The following is a 14,385-nucleotide window of genomic DNA, read 5'->3' as shown; positions in this document are numbered from 1 at the left end:
GTTAACATTTTTAGAAGACGAAATAATTTTAGAATTTTTTTTTTCTTGTGCACAGGGGTGTAAATCTCCTCAGGACCCCTTAGCAGCTTAAGGGTTAAGAACATACATTTTGTCAAATAATTTATATTATCAAATTTATAATGTCAATGAAACTGGGCTGTATTGGAGGAGTTTACCAGAAAAAACTTTAGCTATGAGGAGTGAGGGTTGTATGCCAGGTCGTAAGATTAACAATGACAGGCTGTCGGTCATGATGTGTGCAAATGCCGATAGCACAAACAGAATCACGTGTGTAATTGTTGGTGAATCAAAGAAACCAAGAGCCTTGCAACATTGCTTGGACAGACTGCCTGTGAAATATTATAACTCACAGAATGCATGGTTTACACAGGAGATCTTTCTTTTTTGGTTTCATGACATGTTCTGCAGGGAAGTTCGTGACTATCAAGTTAAGAAACTCAAAGTAAGGCCAAGCGAAGTTAGGGCTTTGCTGTTGCTTGATAATGTGCCTGCCCACCCCAGAATTGATACGTTAACCTCACATGATGGCAAGATAACGTGTATGGCACTTCCTCCTAATACAACCTTCTCATCCAGCCTATGGATCAGCAAGTTATCTGTGCCACAAAGAAGTTGTACACCAAAAAGATGCTCAACGAAGTTTTGGTGGATTTTCCCCTTCCGAAAGATGTGGAGCTCGATGTGGATAACAGGGCTAAAAGAACCCTTGAGAATTTGAAGAACTATACAATCAAGAAAGCCATCTATAACTGGGCCAAGGTGTGGAGTGAAGTAAAGGAATCGACTTTGGAGAATTCCTGGAAAAAACTCCTCACATTTACGGTCAGCAATGAGGAGGATGAAGAAATGAATTTTGAAGGATTTACAGAGGAAGTCCATGGAATATTCAGAAATGTTGGCAAAAACTTAAAAAGACAGGATATGGTTGATTGCTTGAAAGAGATGCTAATGATCCAGGATATGGTGTGATGAGTGAAGACGAGATTCTCCAGTCTATTACTGGTGAGGTCGACGAAGAGGAAGATGAAGAAGGCAGTGAAGAACCAACACCACAGACAACAAAATACAGTTTACTCATGTTTTCTGTTGACCTGTTAATTAATTTTTAATCCAATTGTACTCATCCAAAAGTTGGAAACATGTACTGTATCAGTACCTGAAGCAAACCAAAGAGCTGATCATACAATAGGCCAATGAACACAGAAAGAAAGGAAAACTTGATTCTAATATGGTAAGAAAAGCAAGCAAAGCGCCTTCAACCAGCGAGGCATCACAGGCAAGCCAAGCGCCTTCAACAAGTGAGGTGTCACAGGCAAGCCAAGCACCTTCAACAAGGGAGGCGTCACAGGCAAGCCAAGCACCTTCAACCAGTAAGGCTTCAGCAGCTGGCAGTCAAAAGTAACTTTGCTTAATGAACTGTACAGTAATTTTAAGTGTTAATTTTAGTGTTGTGTTAGTATAGGTTATGTAAATTGTCAAGAATTCTTAACTTCAAGATGTGTGGCATTAAACAAGAAGAAAAACACTCCACCATTTACAGTCTCCGTGGTGTAGTGGTAAGACACTCGCCTGGCGTTCCGCGAGCGCTATGTCATGGGTTCGTATCCTGGCCGGGGAGGATTTACTGGGCGCAATTCCTTAACTGTAGCCTCTGTTTAACGCAACAGTAAAATGTGTACTTGGATGAAAAAACGATTCTTCGCGGCAGGGGATCGTATTCCAGGGACCTGCCCGAAATGCTACGCGTACTAGTGGCTGTACAAGAATATAACAACTCTTGTATATATCTCAAAAAAAAAAAAAAAAAAAAAAAAAAAAAAAAAAAGAAGACGAACTGGCATCAAGCAAGAAGATGAACAACAACAAGGTAAGTTGAGATTTCTAGTTAAATATTTTATAATTATATTTGGCAAGGCAATTCAAATTATGTTGTTTGTGGTATAAAAATCATTGGAAATGGTCATGTTTGGACTCAGTATATTAATTCGAAAAATGTGATAATCCGGCTGGGGGTCCTTCCCATATAGTCCGGATTAGCAAGTAGATACAGTAGTTAAAATACAATCTCTGATCACGGGAAACAAAAAAAAAAAAATTTATGTGATATACTTTAGCCGTGATGGAGGTGGGAAGTTGAGCAAATTATGGGCGCTGAGCGATGGAGCGCTCGGGGTCAGTCAGCTCCACCATGCTTTGGGCTGGCAGGTGCTGCGAATATAATGTTTCACAATTATTTTGATGTTTCTCATTTGTTTCTTTTCTGGTTTTTTGCTATAATATTATTCAAATGTGTGTAATTTGTGGAATTTATATAGTTCAAAGTGTGGAACATCGCTATGCTCAAAATTATGAGGCTCATATATGTGACATATGTATTATATTCTACGATCAATGAAACAGTGTTTTTGTTGTTATTACACTATATGCACACACACATTGTATATGCCCATCTACATATGCGTTCACCATAACGAACCACTAAGTTGGTATGATGAGCCTAAAAAACAAGAGTGAGCTGCCACACCCAGCCAGCCCTCCCTCACTCCTCCAACACCTTACTTGCCAACATTCCTCAGCCCACCATACTGTTATTGTTTTTGATACACTATTTACACACGTTATGTATAAGTATCTACATGTTTCATTCACCCTAACTATACAACTAAGCTGATATTGTGTCCAAACAGCACAGTGGCCACCATACACTGCATGACAAGATGACGCTACGAATACTACGCCACCTCTCTCACCAAAACGACTCATATAATACTCCTATTGCTGTGATTACACTATATTCACACGTTATATATAAGTATCTACATTTGTGTTCACCATAGCGAACCACTGAGCTAGTATGGTGAGCCCAAACAAGAGTGGCTGCCACACACACACACACACACACACACACACACACACACACACACACACACACACACACACACACACACACACAAGTTCCTGAAGATTGCATACACCAACATAGATGGAGTGAGATCGAAGATACTGGAGTTAAGTGATGTAATACAGCTGCAGACACCAGACATTGTTGCACTCACGGAGACAAAACTTGAAGATGTAATTTTAAATGAGGTCATATTCCCAAGGGGCTACTCAATTTGGAGACGGGACAGAAAAATTAGGAAAGGCGGTGGCGTTGCTGTGCTGGTAAAAGAACACCTAAAGGTGAAGGAAATAATGACTGCCAATCCACAAGAAGTTGACATAATAGCACTAGAGATCTGCTATGAGGATGATAAACTAATGATGATAAATGCATATAGTCCACCGCCAAGCAGCACATGGTCAAAGGAGGAGCTAGATAGTAAACGTGAAGGTCTTATAACAATAATGAGAGAGATTATAGCGAGAGCGGATAACGATAGATCACGACTGTTGATAGTCGGTGACTTCAACTTGAAATCCATAGACTGGGAAGCATATGAAGCTAAAACAGAAGATTTTTGGACCTGTAAATTTGTAGACCTCATCCTGGAAACATTCTTGTATCAACATGTTAAACAAGCTACGAGGATGAGGGAAGGGGACGTTCCCTCCATGCTAGATTTGATATTTACCAGGAAGGAGGAAGAGATATTTGACATTCAGTACCTTCCTCCCTTGGGTAAAAGTGACCATGTCTTTTTGGGAATAAAGTATGCAATGCGTTATAAGCTGGAAGAAAATAAGGAGGTTGAAGCAGTTGAAAAACCAGACTTCAGGAGAGGACATTATGGTGACCTTAGAAATTTTTTTAGTGAGTATAATTGGACAGACTTGATGCTAGGCAAGGAAGTGAATGAGATGTATGGCAAGTTTTGTGAAATATATGATAAAGGCACAAAAAAATTTATACCAAAACAGAGATGCAGAACTAGGAAACAGGATTGGTTCAATAGAAATTGCGAGAGGGCTAGAGACCGAAAGACACAAAAATGGAATCAATACAGGAAGAGGCCGAACCCCCAAACATACCAGCGATACAAAGATGCGAGAAACAACTACACGGCAGTGAGGAGAGAGGCAGAAAGAAATTTTGAAAAAGGGATTGCGGACAAATGTAAAACAGAACCAGGTCTATTCTATAAATTCATAAACAACAAATTTCAGGTAAAGGATAATATTCAGAGGTTGAAAATGGGAAATAGATTCACGGAAGATGAAAAGGAAATGTGTGAAACACTAAACGAAAAGTTCCAAAGTGTGTTTGTACAAAATGAAATCTTTAGGGAACCAGATACAATAAGAATTCCAGAGAACAACATAGAACACATAGAGGTGTCTAGAGACGAAGTGGAAAAAATGCTCAAGGAGCTCGGTAAGAACAAAGCAGCTGGCCCAGATGGCGTTTCACCATGGGTTCTGAGAGAATGTGCATCTGAGCTCAGCATTCCACTTCACCTGATCTTTCAGGCATCCCTGTGTACAGGAATCGTAGCAGACGGGTGGAAACAGGCTAACATAGTTCCAATCTACAAAAGTGGCAGCAGGGAAGACCCCCTCAATTATAGACCTGTATCATTGACAAGTGTAATAGTGAAAGTATTGGAAAAACTAATCAAAACTAAATGGGTAGAACACCTAGAGAGAAATGATATAATATCAGACAGACAGTATGGTTTTCGATCTGGAAGATCCTGTGTATCGAATTTACTCAGTTTCTATGATCGAGCCACAGAGATATTACAGGAAAGAGATGGTTGGGTTGACTGCATCTATCTGGACCTAAAAAAGGCTTTCGACAGAGTTCCACATAAGAGGTTGTTCTGGAAACTGGAAAATATTGGAGGGGTGACAGGTAAGCTTCTATCATGGATGAAAAATTTTCTGACTGATAGAAAAATGAGGGCAGTAATCAGAGGCAATGTATCAGAATGGAGAAATGTCACAAGTGGAGTACCACAGGGTTCAGTTCTTGCACCAGTGATGTTTATTGTGTACATAAATGATCTACCAGTTGGTATACAGAATTATATGAACATGTTTGCTGATGATGCTAAGATAATAGGAAGGATAAGAAATTTAGATGACTGTCATGCCCTTCAAGAAGACCTGGACAAAATAAGTATATGGAGCACCACTTGGCAAATGGAATTTAATGTTAATAAATGTCATGTTATGGAATGTGGAATAGGAGAACATAGACCCCACACAACCTATATATTATGTGAGAAATCTTTAAAGAATTCTGATAAAGAAAGAGATCTAGGAGTGGTTCTAGATAGAAAACTATCACCTGAGGACCACATAAAGAATATTGTGCAAGGAGCCTATGCTATGCTTTCTAACTTCAGAATTGCATTTAAATACATGGATGGCGATATACTAAAGAAATTGTTCATGACTTTTGTTAGGCCAAAGCTAGAATATGCAGCTGTTGTGTGGTGCCCATATCTTAAGAAGCACATCAACAAACTGGAAAAGGTGCAAAGACATGCTACTAAGTGGCTCCCAGAACTGAAGGGCAAGAGCTACGAGGAGAGGTTAGAAGCATTAAATATGCCAAAACTAGAAGACAGAAGAAAAAGAGGTGATATGATCACTACATACAAAATAGTTACAGGAATTGATAAAATCGACAGGGAAGACTTCCTGAGACCTGGAATTTCAAGAACAAGAGGTCATAGATTTAAACTAGCTAAACACAGATGCCGAAGAAATATAAGAAAATTCACCTTCGCAAATAGAGTGGTAGACGGTTGGAACAAGTTAAGTGAGAAGGTGGTGGAGGCCAAGACCGTCAGTAGTTTCAAAGCGTTATATGACAAAGAGTGCTGGGAAGACGGGACACCACGAGCGTAGCTCTCATCCTGTAACTACACTTAGGTAATTACACTTAGGTAATTACACAGTGACGCTACCTCAATTCCCTCCCTCCTCACCAAAATTCCTCCTCCCACAGTAGAATGCACAGCACTAATTATCACCACAATCCTGCTATTATCACAATCCTGGTCACTAAATCCTCTAAATGAAAAATTGACCACAAGTTTATTTTGTAAAAGAACATAAGAAGTCATTTGAAGATCCCTAGATGGACGAAATAATGCTGTGGTGCTGTAGCTAGCACTGTGAACATCTTGAACAGCATTGATTCACCGATATTTGAACATTGTACACAGTCATTATCACACTCAGGCTCTTCTGTAATACTATCATGGTTAAATAATACCAGTTACATATATATTTTGACATTATTAGGCGATGCTGTGGTCATAAGCTGAACAACAGTGCTGTGAGCTCATGATGCAAGCTCCAACCTTGGTTGCTCACTTAGTACCGAGACTCTCACACCCGTGAATGTTGCCCACAATTTTTTTTTTTTAAATAGAGTCTGTTTACAAGAGCCCTGAGGAAGCTGATGTGAACCCCATGTAGCCACGGGAGTTTTGAATCATATGCTATATCTATAGGATCCCTGTGCATCACCTATCGAGCGCCTACAGACACATTGCGCAGTGCAGTGGTTAAGAATCTTAAGAGACATTAGGTAGATCACTGATATATATAAAAAACCAGCGTTGAATGTAATGAAACGCCATTTTCTGGGTGAGTCCCGGAGGCTCCCCGGAGCTATCCCAGGCTGATATGCTAATGTCAGACTTTGGCATCAGTCATGTGTATGGAGTTCTTAGGCCTACCAAGGACCACGGCCAGAACCGGGCCCCCTCAGAGAGGCAAGGGGAGCAATGGCCTATAGAAGCCCCCGTGTAGTTGGAAGCATTCTATGTCTGCCATCGACCGGAACAGGCACCCAGAAAGGTAAGCGCCCCAAAACAAACCCCTATTCTGGTTAAAATTGCTACCTAAAACCGAACTAGTGGATAGAACTCCCCAACCGAAAACAAGCAAACTAGTGTGACGTCACACACTGCCGCGCCGCTGTCTGCGCAGCTCCCCCCTCCCCGGGAGGGGGAAGGGGGAGCCCCAGACCCCCCGCGCCGGCTACCCACACCTCAGTTCTTGAGGCTGGAGGTCAAAAACGCGAAACACCGCCTACCGGAGGGAGAGAGGGATGCCGGGGAGCCTCCGGGACTCACCCAGAAAATGGCGTTTCATTACATTCAACGCTGGTTTTCTGGGGGGAGCCCCGTCGGCTCCCCGGAGCTAACTACCCACAGACAGAAAAAGAGGGACTTACCCGGGAGGCGGTCGTCGCTCACCCCTCAACTCGAAGCCGAGACAACGGGCTGCAACCGCCGACCCAAAGCAACACAGGCCCGACGAGGCCCAGGGACATTCACAAGGTAACGAGCAGCCAGGACCCTGTTCGACCGCCAAAATCCCCGCGCCCGAATATCAGACCAAGACATATTCCCAAAGACGGCAGCAAGAGCCGCGAACTTACGAACGTCATGGGCACGGGGATAGACCGCAGGCTGGCTGGACCTAATAACCCTGCGGACGACCTGAGAGACCCGAACCCGCGAACAGGGAAGAAGGGAAACCGGATCAACCCACAGCGCGTCCCCGGACACAGAAGCTGTGGCGCGCAAATAACGGCGAAGCGCCGCAACCGGACACAAAACATGATGCACCCCCGGCCTGACCAACCAAGCATCAACCACCCATGGACCCCTCCGGAACGCAGCAGTCTCATTCTTTGCCAGAAAAGAAGGAGACGGCTGCAAACGAACAAAACTATCACCACGACCAAAAGATCAGAAACCCCTGCGCTGGAGGAGAGCATGAAGCTCCCCTACCCGACCCCCAGAGGCCAAAGCCAACAAGAAAAGTGCCTTGGAAAAACAATCCTGGACCGAAGGGGCCACAACGAAACGAGGAGATGAAAGGAAAGCGAGCACTCTGTCCAAAGACCAGGACGGCTCAGGCGACGCATGAGCAGGCCGGAGGTGAAACAATGCACGAGACAGCTTGCGAAACGGCGCAGACGTAACATCGATACCGAAAGCAAGCTGAAGCGGCTCCGCCAGCGCCGCACAATACGAAGCGACAGTGTTAGGCATAAGATGACGGTCCTGAAACAACCACGAGAGGAAGGACAAGACCACCCGAACAGACAAAGAGCTAACACGATGAAGACGCAAAAAGAAACGGAAGGACCGCCAGGAAACTTCATACTGCCGCCGAGAAGAAGCCCTCAGGTGGGACACCAACAAGGAGGCCACCTGATCACCATAGAGATGATGATAGACTCGAGTCAAAAAAACCATACGCGAAGACTCGAGGAGAAGATCGAACCAGCTATGTGACGTACCGGCCCGATCTGCTGAAAGAGGCGGAGCCGCGGGAAAACCCTCGGGTTCGGACACCGAGCAACCAGCGCCTGAAACCAAGGCTGGGCCGGCCACCAAGGGGCCAGAAGGACAACTCTCCCCCGGTAAGTCTCTAAGCGAGTCAGGACCTGGAGCAACAGCCGAACCGGGGGAAAGAGGTACAGGAACCCCCACCTCGACCAGTCGAGCCGAAAGGCATCGACCCTGACGGCCTCGCAATCGGGAAAGGGCGCCGCATAAACAGGGAAGATGCCGCGACCACGCCGACGCGAAGAGGTCCACTTCGGGGCGCCCGAATGTCTGGCAAAGCCAACGGAAGGACTCGTCGTCCACCGTCCACTCCGTGGAGAGGGGAACGAAGCGAGACAGGGCGTCGGCCAAGACGTTGGACACGCCCCGTACGTGAACCGCCAGGAGAGCCAAACCCCGAGAACTCAGCAGACGAGTCACCCGAAGCGACCAACCCCAAAGAGACAAGGACCGCATCGAACCCCCACGGTTCAGGCAATGAACCACCGGAGAGCAGTCCGAATGGAGCCGAATCGTCGATCCGCGGGCCACCCAAATCCTCCCCAGAGCAAACCACACTGCCGCGAACTCCCGCACCGTACTGTGAGCTCGACGGAAGGACGGATCCCAACGCCCCTGGCCGGCCTGGTGAGCACTGGTCACAAAACCCCAGCCGAGAGACGACGCATCCGTGTACACATCGAGCGAGGGCTCGGGTAGGCGCCAAGGCACTGAACCCCGAAAAACCCGAAGAGGAAGCCGGTGACGCAGCAACCGACGCAAGTCCCCTGGGGGTCGAACTCTGCGATCGCGAGAGAGGCGGAAGGGGGAACCCCGAAGGAACCAGAACAACCGTCGAAGCCAAACCCGACCCGGCGGGTAGACCACCATCGCGAAGTTCAGGCTCCCGCACAGCCCCTCGAGCAACCGCCGGTTGACCCGAGGGCCCTCCAGAAACAGACGAAGGCGGGACCGCAGCCGCAGGAGAGACTCTGGAGGGAGAGACAAGGAGGCGGTTCGAGAGTCCCACACGAGACCCAGCCAAGTCCGAACCTGAGAGGGAACCAGATGGGACTTCCTCCAGTTCACCAAGAACCCGAACCCGGCGAGCTGGGAAAGAACCAAATCCCTGGCTAGCAAGCAAGCTGACTGGCTGGGAGCCCAAACCAGCCAGTCGTCGAGGTAGGCCAACACCCGAACACCTAGGAGACGCAAACGAGCCACCACAACCCGTGTAAGGCGTGTGAACACGCGAGGTGCCAGGTTCAACCCGAACGGGAGACAACGAAAGCGGTAACTCAGACGCCCCACTACAAAACCGAGCCAGTCCCTGAACCGCGGATGAATCGGGACATGCCAATAAGCGTCCCGGAGATCCAGGGACACCATCCAAGCTCCCGGCTCCAAGAGGAGCCGAACCTGAGACAGCGTAGTCATCCGAAAGGAGGGGCAATGAACCCAGGGGTTCAGACGGGACAAGTCCAGAATGAACCGCAGGTCCGCGCAGTTCCGTTTCGGAACCGGAAACAGACGGGAAACCCATCTGAGGGACGACGTCGTTTCGACGACGCCCAAGCGTACCCACTCCAAGACGACTCGACAGAGCGCAGGGGAAGAAGCCTGCCCTGCCAGCCCCGACCCCCCAAAGGGGGGAGGGGCCACCCAACGCCACCGCAGGCCGCGAGACACGACCCGAAAGGCCCACGAATCGTGGGACCAGGCGCGGGCGAACAGCGCAAGCCGCCCCCCCATCGCCCCGTCAAGGGGGCAAACCGCGAAAGGGTTGGCGACCCTTACGAGACCCCGAACCCCGCACAGCGCGAACACCGCGCCGACCAGACGAGGGAGGGTCCGCAGGAGGAGCCAACCCCAAACCTGACACCAGAGGCCTACCACGACGAGAGGAACCCCGAGCCCTGGCACGACCTTTCCGGGAAGACCCACCCCGGGACCCCCGGAAAACCAACAAGTCCGACATCGGACGACAAGCCGCCGACGCAGCCTGAATAAACTGCGCCACGGCCGACTCCCCAAACAGGAGAGGACAAAAAGGTGAAGAATGCCTAAGAGCCAGAGCCCAAGCAGATTCCACGGAGGAACCCAGCACCGCCTGCCGACACGCGAGACGGGAAGCATAGAACAGGGAAACCGCATCCCGCAAAATCGGCGTGAACAGCTTCAACAAGGCAGCCGACGAACGCGCAGCCGAGGACAAGGTGCCGGACCCCGGGACGGACCCAAGCGTCCCCACATCCTCCACGAGCCAATCCGAAGACAGCTCCAGGAGGGAAAAGAACCGCAAGGCCGAACACAAAAGGCCCCGAGCGCGCAAGTCCTCCGCCACGAGCACCGCCGAAAGGGAGGGAACCTGCACATGGAGCTGAATAACGCCCACATCGCGGAGAAGGGCAGGGGCAAACAAGCACTCACTCAGGTACTCAAGTTCACCCCCCAGGAAAACCTGAAGCACCGTGGAAGCTTCCCGCCACTCCAGCGTGCGGGAACGACAGAAGGAATGCCAGGAATCCAGACCAAACAAGGGGCAGTCTGCTAGCCAGGACGACTCCGGAACCTCGTAACGGAGCCAGAAAGGGAACGAAGTCCCAAACCTGAACGTGGACGGATCCATTTCCGAGGCATAATCCGGGTCACGCAGGAGGTAAGCTGCAAAGGCCGCTTGCACCACACCAGGTTGGATGCGATAAGCCGAAAACCTCCGGAAGGACGGAACCGACGTACCCGGGGGAACACGGAACCGAACCCGGGGAGGGGCCGACACCAAATCCAACTCGTACGCAGAGGGGGGGAAAGAAAACCCCACTCCTTGTAACAATAAGCCCCGCTCAGTGGGAAGAAAAACCCAGGCGGGGTCCAGCGGGGCCCAAGGCCCCCAAGTCAGCCCCTCCCCAGCCTCGAGGTCCGTCACCACAGGACCCGAGGCCGAGTCCTCTCCCCAAGCCCCGACCCCACAAGACAAGGACGGAGCAGCCGGAAAAGCTGGAGGAAGGGGGGCCCACTGGTCAGACCCTGAAGCTTCAGCCGGGAGACAAGACTCGAATGCCTCTGCCGCCCCCCCGGAAGGGGCAACCCCGAAGCTGCCCGAGTCTCGAGATCAAGTAATCCCTGCTCCGACCCCGAAACCCTCAGACGCTTCGGGGCCGGAAGCAGGGGCGGGGGACCAGAACGAACAGAAGGGGAAGGACGAGGAGGTGCAGACTGAACCAGGATCGAAGCGACCCCCACCCCCAAGTCCGGGTCTCGAAAAGCAAAGCGGGGCAGCCCCGGGGCATCCGGGGAAGCAACCAACCGAGCGCGTTGCAACAGACGAAACCTAGACTGCAACGCACGTGCCGCCTGTACCCGAATAGAATCATCAGAGGATTGGGTAAATTGAGTCACAAGCAAGCAGCAACACTCACAGGACTCAGGGTCGAAAGTATCACCGACCCAACAGGCAGCGTGGCAGAGGCAAAAACAATGAGGGTCACCCTGAGACAAGGGGACCGAGCAACCCTCAAACTCGCACACAGCGAGTGGGGACTCCGGGGTCACATCCATCGGACCCACGCGCCCCCTATGGGATTCCCAGGGTCCTGAGCGTTTACTTTAAGAGGACTCGCGCTCAGGTAGTCCCAGGCAGGGTGCTGCAAACCGGCGCCCGAAACTACCAAGCAAACTTCTAAAGCTGAACCCCAGGGACGTGTACACTCACGGGGACCTAGCAGGGGGCGCCACCGAGGAGAACAGTGGAAGGGCAAAAACAAACTGAATAAAATGACAGAACCCCCCACCAGGCAAAAACAAAAAGAAAAACAAAACCCCGCAAGAGGACAGCGAACCCCAAGGAACAGAGCCGGCCGCGATGTCGGGAAATACAAGCTGAGCAGCACCCTGCGCCCCTACCAGTGCAAACTGCCTCTTACCTGCCGGTAACAAGGGAGAACAGAACACCCAAGAGCCCAACAGGCGGCCGAAAAACCGAAAGGTAAAACGGACCAGCAGAGGCAGACCCCGAGGAGCCTGTGGAAGGTGGCCCCAAGCCCCAAGGGCAGTACTTACAGGACACCTAGGGAAGGCAGCCCTAGGCGCATGCAGCCCGAGTACTGAAGATAACTCCTGGCTCTCGCACCCACAAAACTAACACCACACACAAGGCACAGTGCAGTAGCGACACCGGAGCCAGAGCACACGACCATCGCCTATAGTATCAGCCTCAAGAACTGAGGTGTGGGTAGCCGGCGCGGGGGGTCTGGGGCTCCCCCTTCCCCCTCCCGGGGAGGGGGGAGCTGCGCAGACAGTGGCGCGGCAGTGTGTGACGTCACACTAGTTTGCTTGTTTTCGGTTGGGGAGTTCTATCCACTAGTTCGGTTTTAGGTAGCAATTTTAACCAGAATAGGGGTTTGTTTTGGGGCGCTTACCTTTCTGGGTGCCTGTTCCGGTCGATGGCAGACATAGAATGCTTCCAACTACACGGGGGCTTCTATAGGCCATTGCTCCCCTTGCCTCTCTGAGGGGGCCCGGTTCTGGCCGTGGTCCCCGGTAGGCCTAAGAACTCCATACACATGACTGATGCCAAAGTCTGACATTAGCATATCAGCCTGGGATAGCTCTGGGGAGCCGACGGGGCTCCCCCCAGAAAATAGGAGAGGTTCTAGGATGCTGCCCTGTGGCACTCCTTCGGTTAATGGTAGAGTGGGAGAGGTTATATCATTGATGGTTATATACTGGCGTCAGTCATTCAGATAGGATTGGATATAGTTTAAGGCAAGGCCTCGGATTCTATAATTGTGAAGTTCAAGTAAGAGGTAGTTATGGTTAACAGTATGAAAGATCTTTCTCAGGTCAATGAAAAGTCCAATTGGAAACTCATTTTTGCTAATGGCTGAGTAGATTATATCAAGCAGACTAATACAGTAATTGCATCGTTGGGACACTCTTGGAAACAGAAGCCAAACTGACAGTGACTTAGTATGTTGAATTTTATGAGGTAGGAGTAGAGCTGTTTGTAAAAAAAAAATGTTCAAGTATTTTTGATAATATAGGTAGATTTGATATTGGTCTGTAATTATTTATGTTTGCTGGATTGCCTCCTTTATAAACTGGCTTTACTCGTGCTTTCTTAAGGATATCAGGGAAGGTATGACACACTAGAGATTTGTTGAACCGCAGAGCTATAGGTGGTGCAAGGACATGGGAGGCACTCTTGTATACCATAGATGATATTTCACTTATGTTTCCAGCTTTGGTTTTTAATGAGAGAATGATGGACACAACATCTGTCGGGCTGACTGGTGAAAGGAGAATTGAATTTCGATAGCTGCCTGAAAATGTGTGTTAACATGTGTGTCTGAGTCTGTGGGATTTTTCTGGCAAAGTTAGCACCAACTGATGAAAAGAAGCTATTAAATTCAGTTGCAGTTTCTAAATCTGTTTCAAGTGTATAACCATCCTTGGAGAGTTTTATCTGGTTATGTGAACCATAACCATAGTTATTTAGCTCCTAGGATGTTAGAGATGGCTTTCCATGTGCTGTTCATTTTGCCTTTTGCTTCTTTGAATCTACTCTTATAATAGGAAAGTTTTGTTTGTCTTATTATACTGGTAAGCATTGATGAGTAACTTTTAATTACTTCCTTTGTAACTAGGCCAATTTAATTTTTTTGTCATATTCATGTTTCTTGTTGATTGCTTTGAGTATGCCACTTGTGAGCCATATTATTTTATGTAGTTCATTGAAAGGCCTGATTTACATCTGATTGGAGGTTTGGTGTGTCCTCTAAATTGTCTATTCTCATAAAAATCCTAGCATCATCTGCAAAGGATGATATGGTACAGTACTACAGTTTTGTGTCCTTATCTATATCTGATATGAGAATGAGAAAAAGTACTGGAGCAAGCACAGTACCTTGGGGGACTGAGCTCTTCATGGTTGATGGTCTGGATATTACTTTGTTGACTATTACACACTGGGTTCTGTTAATCAGGAAATTGTACCACACGGAAAATAAATATCTCTTTGGAATCCGCAGAGTCAAACTAAATTATGCAAACACTCCATGCAAATAAAAGGACCCAGTCTACAGAACTTACTTCCTAATGAATTAAAAAAAATTACAACCTA

At 48.4% G+C, this 14,385-nt stretch overlaps 1 protein-coding gene across 2 annotated transcripts in view; it reads right to left on the bottom strand.

Moving 5' to 3' along the window:
• Window positions 1–14,385, bottom strand: part of LOC123761012 (zinc finger protein OZF-like) — an 87,562-nt gene that overhangs the window by 71,424 nt on the left and 1,753 nt on the right. The window lies entirely within an intron of this gene.

This window comes from Procambarus clarkii, chromosome 41, assembly GCF_040958095.1.
Source record: "Procambarus clarkii isolate CNS0578487 chromosome 41, FALCON_Pclarkii_2.0, whole genome shotgun sequence".
In the NCBI taxonomy this organism is placed as follows: domain Eukaryota; kingdom Metazoa; phylum Arthropoda; class Malacostraca; order Decapoda; family Cambaridae; genus Procambarus; species Procambarus clarkii.
This window is presented reverse-complemented; position numbering and strand designations above follow the sequence as displayed.